The sequence below is a fragment of the Ascaphus truei genome, chromosome 3, assembly GCF_040206685.1.
Source record: "Ascaphus truei isolate aAscTru1 chromosome 3, aAscTru1.hap1, whole genome shotgun sequence".
In the NCBI taxonomy this organism is placed as follows: domain Eukaryota; kingdom Metazoa; phylum Chordata; class Amphibia; order Anura; family Ascaphidae; genus Ascaphus; species Ascaphus truei.
The window spans coordinates 24,420,874-24,429,050 of NC_134485.1; the positions used below are offsets into that span (position 1 = coordinate 24,420,874).

Sequence of the window (8,177 nt, forward strand, 5' to 3'; positions counted from 1 at the left end):
AAAAGTTACAGTTGAATCTACAGAATAACTAGAACAACCTAACCCACAAAGCGACTTCACAGAAACCGTGGCATCAAATGAAGGGTGAGACCTGTATTTTAAAAGTAAGGTAGGGGTTATCGTGCAAAAATAGGTGGAGAGTTATGGTCCTGATGTGCAGCAAATAAAAATACCACGTTAAGAGCACGTTCACATGTCTGCAAACCCTGTCTTTCCCAATTATCTCTCAGCATACAGTGCTTCCACTGCAGCCAGGGATTCTGGGTAATTATTTATTTATTTATTTATAAAATATTTTACCAGGAAGTAATACATTGAGAGTTACCTCTCGTTTTCAAGTATGTCCTGGGCACAGAGTTAAGACAAATAATACATGGTTACAAATACAGTTACACAAATGAACAGGGTATACATTATATACAAGACATTGCATGCACAGTTAAAGAAAATATATGTTATGGGCGTATGAAACAGTTACAGACCAGATTAAAATGTGAGACAGCCTTAGATTTGAAAGAATTTAGACTGGTGGTGGATGTGAGAGTCTCTGGTGGGTTGTTCCAGTTTTGGGGTGCACGGTAGGAGAAGGAGGAACGGCCGGATACTTTGTTGAGCCTTGGGACCATGATTAGTATTTTGGAGTCAGATCTCAGGTGATAAGTGCTGCATGTGGTAGAGGTGAGGATAGGGTGACCAGATTTTGAAAATGAAAAACCGGGACATTTTTTTTTAATTGTAGTACACTAATACTTTACTACCATTAGTCCTTGTTACGTGTGTGTGTGTGTGTGTGTGTGTGTGTGTGTGTGTGTGTGTGTGTGTGTGTGTGTGTGTGTGTGTGTGTGTGTGTGTGTGTGTGTGTGTGTGTGTGTGTGTGTGTGTGTGTGTGTGTGTGTGTGTGTGCCTCACTAATCGAAGAAAAAAAAACCCAGATGTGAATGATTCTGTACCAATTAACCAGTGTCAGGATGCCCCCGCTTTACAATTTCTAAAGCAGCAATCCCGCCTGGGATCTTACCTGATCCGCAGTCCTTCAAGGTACTATACTGGAGGGTAGGTGTTCCCTACCTGTCTTCCGATGTCTCCCGCGTGAAACTTGAGTCAGATCTGGAAGAAAGCAGAATAGGTTATTTCGGTGTAGGTATACGGCAGTTAAGATAAGACATAGAGGGGGAGAGAGAGAGAGACAGGGGGAGAGGGAGAGAGAGACAGGGGGAGAGGGAGAGAGAGAGACAGGGGGAGAGGGAGAGAGAGAGACAGGGGGAGAGGGAGAGAGAGAGACAGGGGGAGAGGGAGAGACAGAGGGAGAGACAGGGGGAGAGAGAGGGAGGGGGAGAGAGAGAGAGGGGGGGGGGGGAGAAAGAGAGACAGAGGGAGAGAGAGAGACGGGGAGAGAGGGAGAGAGATGGGGAGGGAGAGAGAGAGATGGGAAGGGAGGGAGAGAGACGGGGAGAGAGACGGGGAGGGAGGGAGAGAGATGGGAAGGGAGGGAGAGAGACGGGGAGGGAGGGAGACGGGGAGGGAGGGAGACGGGGAGGGAGGGAGACAGGGAGGGAGGGAGACAGGGAGGGAGGGAGACGGGGAGGGAGGAAGACGGGGAGGGAGGGAGGGAGACAGGGAGGGAGGGAGACCGGGAGGGAGGGAGACGGGGAGGGAGGGAGACGGGGAGGGAGGGAGAGAGACGGGGAGGGAGGGAGAGAGACGGGGAGGGAGGGAGAGAGACGGGGAGGGAGTGAGAGAGACGGGGAGGGAGGGAGAGAGACGGGAAGGGAGATGGGGAGGGAGGGAGACGGGGAGGGAGACGGGGAGGGAGGGAGATGGGGAGGGAGGGAGACAGGGAGGGAGACGGGGAGGGAGGGAGATGGAGAGGGAGGGAGAAGGGGAGGGAGGGAGACGGGGAGGGAGGGAGATGGGGAGGGAGGGAGACAGAGCGATGGGGAGGGAGGGAGGGAGGGAGGGAGAGAGACAGGGAAGGAGGGAGAGAGATGGAGAGGGAGGGAGGGAGAGAGACGGGGAGGGAGGGAGAGAGACGGGGAGGGAGGGAGACAGACGGGGAGGGAGAGAGACGGGGAGGGAGAGAGACAGGGAGGGAGGGAGACGGGGAGGGAGGGAGACGGGGAGGGAGGGAGAGAGAGAGAGACGGGGAGGGAGGGAGAGAGAGAGATGGGGAGGGAGAGAGAGAGACGGGGAGGGAGAGAGAGAGACGGGGAGGGAGAGAGAGAGACGGGGAGGGAGGGAGATGGGGAGGGAGGGAGGGAGACGGGGAGGGAGGGAGACGGGGAGGGAGGGAGACGGGGAGGGAGGGAGACGGGGAGGGAGGGAGAGCGACAAGGAGGGAGGGAGGGAGAGAGACGGGGAGGAAGTGAGAGAGACGGGGAGGGAGGGAAGGAGAGAGACGGGGAGGGAGGGAGAGAGACGGGGAGGGAGGAGAGAGACAGGGAGGGAGGGAGAGAGAGAGACGGGGAGAGAGAGAGAGAGACGGGGAGGGAGAGAGAGAGATGGGGAGGGAGAGAGACGGGGAGGGGGGGAGGGAGAGAGAGAGACGGGAAGGGAGGGAGAGAGACAGGGAGGGAGAGAGACGGGGAGGGAGGGAGATGGGGAGGGAGGGAGAGAGAGAGACGGGGAGGGAGGGAGAGAGAGAGACGGGGAGGGAGGGAGAGAGAGAGACGGGGAGGGAGAGAGAGAGATGGGGAGGGAGAGAGACGGGGAGGGGGGGGGGGAGAGAGACGGGAAGGGAGGGAGAGAGACGGGAGGGAGGGAGAGAGACGGGGAGGGAGGGAGAGAGAGAGACGAGGAGGGAGGGAGAGAGAGAGACGAGGAGGGAGGGAGAGAGAGAGACGGGGAGGGAGGGAGAGAGAGAGACTGGGAGGGAGGGAGAGAGAGAGACGGGGAGGAAGGGAGAGAGAGAGACAGGGATGGAGGGAGAGAGGGAGAGAGATGGGGAGGGAGGGAGGGAGGGGAGAGAGAGAGATGGGGAGGGAGGGAGAGAGACGGGGAGGGAGGGAGAGGCGGGGAGGGAGGGAGAGAGAGAGATGGGGAGGGAGAGAGAGAGAGATGGGGAGGGAGAGAGACGGGGAGGGAGGGAGGGAGAGAGACGGGGAGGGAGAGAGACGGGGAGGGAGAGCGACGGGGAGGGAGGGAGAGCGACGGGGAGGGAGGGAGAGCGACGGGGAGGGAGAGCGACGGGGAGGGAGGGAAGGAGGGAGAGGGGGAGGGAAGGAGGGAGAGAGGGAGAGAGGGAGGGAGAGAGGGAGAGAGGGAGGGAGAGAGGGAGGGAGAGAGACGGGGAGGGAGGGAGAGAGACGGGGAGGGAGAGAGACGGGGGGAGGGAGAGAGACGGGGAGGGAGGGAGGGAGGGAGAGAGACGGGGAGGGAGGGAGACGGGGAGGGAGAGAGACGGGGAGGGAGGGAGGGAGACGGGGAGGGAGGGAGAGAGACAGGGAGGGAGAGAGACAGGGAGGGAGAGAGACGGGGAGGGAGAGAGGGAGAGAGACGGGGAGGGAGGGAGGGAGAGAGTCGGGGAGGGAGGGAGAGAGACGGGGAGGTAGGGAGGGAGACGGGGAGGGAGGGAGGGAGAGAGACGGGGAGGGAGGGAGAGAGACAGGGAGGGAGGGAGGGAGGGAGGGAGGGAGAGAGACGGGGAGGGAGGGAGGGAGACGGGAGGGAGACGGGAGGGTGGGAGGGAGACGGGAGGGTGGGAGGGAGATGGGAGTGTGGGAGGGAGACGGGAGGGAGACGGGAGGGAGGGAGAGAGACAGGGAGGGAGGGAGAGAGACGAGGAGGGAGGGAGAGAGACGGGGAGGGAGGGAGAGAGACGGGGAGGGAGGGAGAGAGACGGGGAGGGAGGGAGGGAGGGAGAGAGACGGGGAGGGAGGGAGGGAGAGAGACGAGGAGGGAGAGAGACGGGGAGGGAGGGAGAGAGACGGGGAGGGAGGTAGAGAGATGGGGAGGGAGGGAGAGAGACGGGGAGGGAGGGAGAGAGACGGGGAGGGAGGGAGGGAGAGAGACAGGGAGGGAGAGAGACAGGGAGGGAGGGAGACGGGGAGGAAGGGAGGGAGGGAGAGAGACGGGGAGGGAGGAGAGAGACGGGGAGGAAGGGAGGGAGAGAGACGGGGAGGGAGGGAGAGAGACAGGGAGGGAGGGAGGGAGGGAGAGAGACGGGGAGGGAGGGAGGGAGACGGGAGGGAGACGGGAGGGAGACGGGAGGGTGGGAGGGAGACAGGAGGGTGGGAGGGAGATGGGAGGGTGGGAGGGAGACGGGAGGGAGACGGGAGGGAGGGAGAGAGACAGGGAGGGAGGGAGAGAGACGAGGAGGGAGGGAGAGAGACGGGGAGGGAGGGAGAGAGACGGGGAGGGAGGGAGAGAGACGGGGAGGGAGGGAGGGAGGGAGAGAGACGGGGAGGGAGGGAGGGAGAGAGACGAGGAGGGAGAGAGACGGGGAGGGAGGGAGAGAGACGGGGAGGGAGGTAGAGAGACGGGGAGGGAGGGAGAGAGACGGGGAGGGAGGGAGAGAGACGGGGAGGGTGAGAGACAGGGAGGGAGGGAGACGGGGAGGAAGGGAGGGAGGGAGAGAGACGGGGAGGGAGGAGAGAGACGGGGAGGAAGGGAGGGAGAGAGACGGGGAGGGAGGGAGGGAGAGAGATGGGGAGGGAGGGAGGGAGAGAGATGGGGAGGGAGGGAGGGAGAGAGATGGGGAAGGAGGGAGACGGGAGGGAGGGAGACGGGAGGGTGGGAGGGAAACGGGAGGGTGGGAGGGAGACGGGATGGTGGGAGGGAGACGGGAGGGAGATGGGAGGGAGGGAGACCGAGGGAGGGAGACGGAGGGAGGGAGACAGGGAGGGAGAGAGACGGGGAGGGAGGGAGAGAGATGGGGAGGGAGGGAGAGAGACGGGGAGGGAGGGAGAGAGACGGGGAGGGAGGGAGAGAGACGGGGAGGGAGGGAGAGAGACGGGGAGGGAGGGAGAGAGACGGGGAGGGAAGGAGGGAGAGAGACGGGGAGGGAGGGAGAGAGACGGGGAGGGAGGGAGAGAGACGGGGAGGGAGGGAGGGAGAGAGACGGGGAGGGAGGGAGAGAGACGGGGAGGGAGGGAGAGAGACGGGGAGGGAAGGAGGGAGAGAAACGGGGAGGGAAGGAGGGAGAGAGACGGGGAGGGAGGGAGACGGGGAGGGAGGGAGAGAGACGGGGAGGGAGGGAGAGAGATGGGGAGGGAGAGAGACGGGGAAGGAGGGAGGGAGAGAGATGGGGAGGGAGGGAGGGAGGGAGAGAGATGGGGAGGGAGGGAGGGAGAGAGACGTGGAGGGAGGGAGGGAGGGAGGGAGAGAGACGGGGAGGGAGGGAGAGAGACGGGGAGGGAGAGAGACGGGGAGGGAGGGAGAGAGACGGGGAGAAAGGGAGAGAGACGGGGAGGGAGGGAGGGAGGGAGAGAGAGGGGGAGGGAGGGAGGGAGAGACGGGGAGGGAGGGAGAGAGACGGGGAGGGAGGGAGATGGGGAGGGACAGAGAGAGATAGACGGGGAGGGAGAGAGACGGGGAGGGAGGGAAGGAGAGAGACGGGGAGGGAGGGAGGGAGAGAGACGGGGAGAGAGACGGGGAGGGAGGGAGAGAGACGGGGAGGGAGGGATAGAGACGGGGAGGGAGAGAGACGGGGAGGGAGGGAGGGAGAGAGACGGGGAGGGAGGGAGGGAGAGAGACGGGGAGGGAGGGAGGGAGGGAGAGAGACAGGGAGGGAGGGAGGGAGAGAGACGGGGAGGGAGGGAGGGAGACGGGGAGGGAGGGAGAGACGGGGAGGGAGGGAGGGAGAGAGACGGAGAGGGAAGGAGGGAGAGAGATGGGGAGGGAGACAGACGGGGAGGGAGGGAGAGAGACGGGGAGGGAGGGAGAGAGACGGGGAGGGAGGGAGAGAGATGGGAGGGAGGGAGAGAGATGGGGAGGGAGGAGGGAGAGAGACGGGGAGGGAGGGAGAGAGACGGGGAGGGAGGGAGAGAGACGGGGAGGGGGGAGGGAGGGAGACGGGGAGGGAGGGAGGGAGAGAGACAGGGAGGGAGGGAGAGAGACGGGGAGGGAGGGAGGGAGACGGGAAGGGAGGGAGGGAGAAAGACGGGGGGGAGGGAGGGAGAGAGATGGGGAGGGAGGGAGACGGGGAGGGAGGGAGAGAGATGGGGAGGGAGGGAGGAAGAGAGACGGGGAGGAAGGGAGAGAGACGGGGAGGGAAGGAGAGAGACAGGGAGGGAGGGAGAGAGACGGGGAGGGAAGGGAGGGAGAGAAACGGGGAGGGAGGGAGAGAGACGGGGAGGGAGGGAGGGAGAGAGACGGGGAGGGAGGGAGGGAGAGAGACAGGGAGGGAGGGAGGGAGGGAGGGAGAGAGACGGGGAGGGAGGGAGAGAGAGACGGGAAGGGAGGGAGGGAGAGAGATGGGGAGGGAGAGGGAGAGAGAGAGACAGGGAGAGAGAGAGAGAGAGACAGGGATAGAGAGAGAGAGACGGGGACAGAGAGAGGGAGACAGGGACAGGGAGAGACAGGGACAGAGAGAGAGAGGGAGACAGGGACAGAGATAGAGAGGGAGACAGGGACAGAGAGAGAGAGAGGGAGACAGGGAGAGAGAGGGAGACGGACAGGGAGAGGGGGAGAGAGGGGGAGACAGGGAGTGAGGGGGAGAGAGGGGGAGACAGGGAGTGACAGGGAGAGAGGGAGACACACACACACACTGGTACACACACACACACTGGTACACACACACACTAGTACACACACACACACACACTGGTACACACACACACACACACACACACACACACACACACACTGGTACACACACACACTGGTACACACACACACACTGGTACACACACACACACTGGTACACAAACACACACACTGGTACACACACACACACACACACACACACACACAATGGTACACACACACACACACACTGGTACACACACACACACACACACACACTGGTACACACACACACACTGGTACACACACTGGTACACACACACACTGGTACACACACACACTGGTACACACACACACACTGGTACACAAACACACACTGGTACACACACACACACTGGTACACACACACACACACACACACACACACACTGGTACACACACACACACACACACTGGTACACACACAAACACACACACACACTGGTACACACATACACACTGGTACACACACACACACACACACACACATGGTACACACACACACACACACACACTGGTACACACACACACACACACTGGTACACACACACTGGTACACACACACTGGTACACACACACACTGGTACACACACACTGGTACACACACACTGGTACACACAGGTACACACACACACACACACTGGTACACACACACACACACATACACACTGGTACACACACACACACACTGGTACACACACACACACACACACACACACACACACACACACACTGGTACACACACACACACAGTGGAGTACAGACAGAGGCAGCCACGAGCAGGCGGCTCCCCGCCTCCCCCTGCACCCACCCCCGCACCCTCACTCATCTCCCGCACCAAGGGGGGGGGGTGGATGGGAGCGCCGGGCCCGGGACGCAAAGGTACAAACAGCCGCCCACCCCCCCCTCCCCTCCCCCGGCGGGCAGCCACAGGATCCCTGGGCAGAATGGGGACACCGCGCTGCCACCACTGCCCGCCCCCGCGCCAAGGGGACTGGAGCGCCAGGACAGGAGGCAAAGGTGGAGGCAAAGGAAAAAAAAACCACCTCCTATCACCCCGGGCGGGCAGAGGGGGGAGACACCGTGCAAAGGAGCCAGGAGTGGGCAGAGACACACACCACGTGTGCTCTGCTGCAGGAAGCGGAAGTCCCGCCCCAGGCACCCTGGTCCTGCCCCCCGCCCCCAGGCACCCTGGTCCTGCCCCCAGCCCCCAGGCACCCTGGTCCTGCCCCCCGCCCCCAGGCACCCTGGTCCTGCCCCCTGCCCACCCCCAGGCACACCGGTCCTGCCCCCCATCCACCCCCACAGGCATACCGACCCTGCCCCCCCCCCCAGGCACCCTTTTCCATCCCCACATGCCGGGCCTTGGAGAACGATGATGCCATGGGCGGGGCTTAATGCCGGGACGCAGGGGATTGGCCAAGGTAGCAAATGCCGGGGGGGCGGGACTTTGTTCA

The 8,177-nt window shown here is 62.5% G+C and overlaps 1 long non-coding RNA gene across 1 annotated transcript in view; it reads right to left on the reverse strand.

The window, feature by feature from the left end:
- The window catches only part of LOC142490886 (uncharacterized), a 25,217-nt gene extending 17,368 nt beyond the window's left edge, over nt 1–7,849 (reverse strand). The window contains exons 1-2 of the long non-coding RNA XR_012800131.1: nt 7,767–7,849; nt 1,019–1,107 (exon numbers count right to left, since the gene is read on the reverse strand). This is a non-coding gene — a long non-coding RNA (uncharacterized LOC142490886). The remainder of the gene's footprint in view (nt 1–1,018; nt 1,108–7,766) is intronic.
- Nucleotides 7,850–8,177: the final 328 nt, after the last annotated feature.